Source organism: Peromyscus leucopus, unplaced genomic scaffold, assembly GCF_004664715.2.
Source record: "Peromyscus leucopus breed LL Stock unplaced genomic scaffold, UCI_PerLeu_2.1 scaffold_789, whole genome shotgun sequence".
NCBI classification, from domain to species: domain Eukaryota; kingdom Metazoa; phylum Chordata; class Mammalia; order Rodentia; family Cricetidae; genus Peromyscus; species Peromyscus leucopus.
The window spans coordinates 1,600-6,350 of record NW_023505716.1 but is presented as its reverse complement, the minus strand read 5'-3'; the positions used below and the strand labels follow the sequence as shown (position 1 = coordinate 6,350).

At 42.2% G+C, this 4,751-nt stretch overlaps 1 long non-coding RNA gene across 1 annotated transcript; it reads left to right on the top strand.

The window, feature by feature from the left end:
• The first annotated feature begins 2,986 nt into the window (after positions 1–2,986).
• Positions 2,987–3,797, top strand: LOC119087270. Its single transcript, XR_005090694.1, has 3 exons — positions 2,987–3,145; positions 3,293–3,374; positions 3,728–3,797. It is a non-coding gene; the product is annotated as an uncharacterized LOC119087270 (long non-coding RNA).
• The last annotated feature ends 954 nt before the right edge of the window (positions 3,798–4,751 follow it).

The window sequence follows — 4,751 nt, the reverse complement described above, 5'->3', positions numbered from 1 at the left end:
CATCTCCACTTCTTGGGCTCTCCATTGCAATTTAGCTTCATAAACAATCTGCTCATCACCTCCATTCAGGAAAGCTTACCCCATTTTTCCATTGTCTTGCCCCGGAATCTTGGTGCAAGCCACCTTGACCCCATAGCTGTTGCATTATGCAGGCCTGCAGAATCAGCACCATAAGGACAATGTTGAATTCTGCTACCATCCTGGACCCTGGCTGTAGACGTCTATGAGTACCTGCACGTCTGACCTGAGAAGACACTTCCTGAGACAGCTTTTCCTTGCAGTGTGCTTCTGTGGCTTTCTTTCCAGGCAGTTTTTCACATACATTTGTATTTTCACATCTTGGAATCCATAATGTGTGGTGTCTGGCCCTTGGGGCATTCCCCCTGCCGCCCTAGTGCAGTGTTCATAGGCTACTTTTCAATAGCTCTAAACTCTTTTACCTTATAGATGTTTTGTCTGCATATGTTAAAGCACCTGTACTCCCTTCTCCAACAAAACTGCACATTTTAAAGTCTGTCCCCTCAACCTTTTGTTCCAATTCTCACAGAAATACTGTATAAAAGCAAGACGCAATAACCATGACACAGTCTGAATGTTATTCTATCTTGAAATGTCCTCCACCATTAATATTCTACTACTTTTGAATTTGGCCTCTTTCAAATCTTTGGAGAACTAACAAAATGTAGTCAGATTCTTCTCTAGACTGTATCATGAATAGGCTGTAGTCCAATTCCCAATAAGTTCATACTCCCATCTGTCTTAGGGTTGTTATTGTCATGAGGAGACACCATGACCACAGCAACTCTTTTAAAGGAAAACATTTCATTGAGGTGACTCACCTACAATTTCAGAGATTCTGTTTATTATCATCATGGTGGGGAGCATGGGGGTGCAAGCAGATGTGATGTTGGAGACAGTTCAGAGTCCTGCAGGCAACAGGAAGTCAACTGAGACACTGGGTAGTATCTTGAGCACAGGAAACCCCAAAGCCCACTCCTACAGTGACATACTTCCTCCAACAAGGTCATCCCCACTCTAACAAAACCACACCTCCTAATAGTGCCACTCCCTATGAGATTATGGGGGCCAATTACACTCAAACCACCACACCATCTGAACCTAATGAGCAGCCTTTACTGCCCACATTCCTGTTGGTATTCTGGTCTTCTGATTTCTCACCAGGATGGCTCATTAAGCAAAACTCACAGCATATTAGGACTCCTCTAGCCTAAAATTTCAAGTTCTCCCAGATGCCTCACGCAGATTAATTCCAAAGTCTTAAGAACCACATGGTAAGGTTTTGTCACAGAAATGAACCCACCATTCTGGTACCTTTTTTTTCCCTCCTGATTGGGTTAAATTTGCATTGCTTTGATCAGAATACCTAACAGAGACAACTTAAGGTAAGACTTTATTTTTGCTTATATTTTCAGATGGATTTCAGTCCATTAGGGTGGAGAAGGCATGTTTGACAGGAATAATTCTGTCCATGGGAGTAGAGTGTGGTGGAACACTTCACATGAGAGTAGACCAGATTTCATAGAAGTAAGAAGTCTCTAGAGGCTGGCTGCTCTGCTTCTCTGATCTTTCAGCTTTTACCCTCGATATCTGACCCTGGGTTTTTATTGTTGAGTCTAATTAGGATTGTGCTTTAGTACCCTGAAATTTCAGAACACGTAAAATGTAGATGTAATCAACCATCTTATTAAATAAGAAACACAGAACCAATGTAAAAGAGAAAGCCAAGAGATCAGAGCTCAGAGCTAAAATCTCACCCTTCCTCCTGCGGTGGTTCCAGCTTCCCGAAAGAGAGCTATTTCCCTGTGTATAAGTCGTTTCATAGTCATTCTGCCTTCTCATTGGTTGTAAACCCAAACACGTGACTGCCTCGTCACTGTCTGTATGTACAGCCCCCCAGATCTTAAAGGCATATGTCTCCAATGCTGGCTGTATCCCTGAACACACAGAGATCTATGGGATTAAAGGCGTGCACCACCACCGCCACACTCTGTCTATGGCTCTAATAGCTCTGACCCCCTGGCAACTTTATTTATTAACATACAATCAAAATCACATTTCAGTACAATTAGATTACCACCACAGTAAAATATTTCAATACCCAAAGAACTTCAGGGATCTAAGTGACTGCAACTGCAAACTATGTCACTAAACATGTAGGCTAAAGCAATCCTCCACTGGGACTCTTAACAATATGTTTACAAAGGAGTAAGTCATTCTTTTCTACCTTGCTACCTAAGCCCACAATGACTGCATGGGAATGTAGGACTCTGAAGAATGGGGAAGACACATTGGCTTACTTTTCATGTAGGGCATTATCATAACCATAGTGGTGATACATCTATGCCTGAGTATGTGGAAAGTGTCCGTGAGATCACAGATGCCTGTTGGTAAGATGGGAAGCTCTGTAAAAGCTTGTTTAGTTACAGTCTTTGGCAAGTTATGTGACCTCCTTTATTCTTTTCATCTGTAAAACCCAGATGATAATATTATCAACACTTCAATACTTATTCTGTGAATAGAAATAATTCCATGCTCCCAAAGTCCTTAGAAAACTGCCTTATAATCAGGTTTATTTGCTATCCTTATTTCATTTAGGGCAAATCCATGAACAACAATATAAATTGGTGAGCCCCTCTCTCCTTAAAAACCAGGCTTGGTGGTGCATGCCTAATCCCAGCAATTCAGAAGAGAAAGGAGGACAGAACTTCAAGGTCATCCTCCACTACAAAGTGGTTTTGAAGCCAGGCTGGGCTATATTCTGCCTCCAAAACCAACCAGTGCCAGGTGGCGGTGGTAGCACATGCCTTTAATCCTAGCGCTCAGGAAGCAGAGGCAGGTGGATCTCTGTGAGTTCGAGGCCAGCCTAGTCTACAGAGCGAGTTCCAGGACAGGCTCCAAAAGCTACACAAAGAAACCCTGTCTCGGAAAGAAAAAAAAAAAAAAAAAAACAAAAAAAAACCTACACTCGACTCCCCAAATAAGCAGAAGTCAACAAGAAGATGACGTCATAATGGAGGTCAAGCCCAGCCTAGGCAACCTAGCAGACCTCACTAAATCTTAAAAAGTCAATAAGATGGGATATGGAAACACAGAAGACCTAGCAAAGTCAGAGGACAGAAAAATGGTGAGTCACATTGTGTTTGTTGAATAATAACAGTAGTGAACACATTTTTTTGTTTTGAAAGCATTTAACAAAATTAAGTGTCGGGTAGTGGTCAGTTAGCAACACAATATTTGTGGACTGACAATATTAGCAATGCCCTTGTTTCAGGAAGTAAAGTGTTCTGATTTACTCTGCTGGTGGTGAGACAGTGAACCAGCTCGAAATTGAACACAGACAATTGGAGTCCAAGGTAATGTGCTGAGCTACTACTACAGTTCAATCCAAACGTGCCTCCTGGCTCTTACAATTTTAATACTAGAGTCTAACAAGGGAGGGTATCCTGTTTCATATAGCTTTACGTGTGCTGTCATCAAGATACCTATTGTGAGGGCTAATCTTTAAGGTCAACTTGGATTAAGAAGCACCAGTAGAACATTAGTAAAGCACCCATCTAGGTATGTGTTGATAAGGGTTTTTCTCGAGAAGATTGACCAAAGAGGTAAAACTTCCCTTGAATGGAGGGAGCACAGTCTGTATGCTGGGTCTTTAGATGGAAGAAGGAAAAAAGGAAGCTCACTAACCCAGGTATTCTCTGCTTCCTAGCTGCCATGATGTGAGCCATACCTCCCTGCCACGATGGACCAAAGCCTCTGAAATAAAGAATCAAGAATGACTCTTTCCTCCCTTAATTTATTTCTCTCAGGATTTGTCACAGTGACTGACTAATTTGCGACTGTTTTGGGGTGGCCGCTATGCTAGGAATTATAATTGTGGATTTCCTAAAGTATGTGGAAGCTAATGTTCAGAGAGATTTAGAAACATGCCCGCAGTTGTATATGCAGCAGAGGAGAGTTGAACACAGGTCTCTTTAGTCTTTTCTATTTCTACACTGATCTTTTAAATTTAGCGTATTATATATTTAGCCCTCCTTCCCTGTAGACTCCACATTCACGGATTCATTCAACCATGAACTACAAGTATTTATGTCTCTCTGTGTATATGTGTCTGTACCTTTGTCTACTGTTGTAGGGGTGAGATCCTTTCTGCACTGAACTCCTTTTTCCTCATTATTTCCCAAACAAGTGTGGTGGACTGAAGAATGTCTCCTGTAGTTTCAGGTGTTCGGGCCCTTGGTCCCCAGCTGCGGTGCAGCTTTGGGAATAGTACAGCTTTGCTGGCGGAAGTACATCACTAGGGGTGGGCTCTGAGAGTTTATATAGCCTCGTCCCACTTCCAGCTCACTCTTTCGGCTTCACGTTTGTGTTGAAGTCATCTCTCCACTTCCTGTTCCTGCTGCCTTGCCTGCCACTTGCTGTCATGTCTCCTGCCATGACGGTCTCAGCCCTCTGGAAGGTAAGCCAGAATAAACTCCTTCTACAAGTTTCTTCCATAAGTCATGGTGTTTTGTCACAGCAGCAGGAATGAAATATTAAACGAATGATTTAAAGGATACAGGAGAATGTGTGGAAGTATAAATTCAAACATGACAACATTTTATGCAGAAGCTTGATTATCTGGAGATTCTGGTATCCTTGAGTATGGTGAGAGAAGCTGTTCTGGAATCAATCACTGTACTTATGGTATCCGTATACAGTATGCTTTACAGCTACTTACCAGGTTTGAAAAG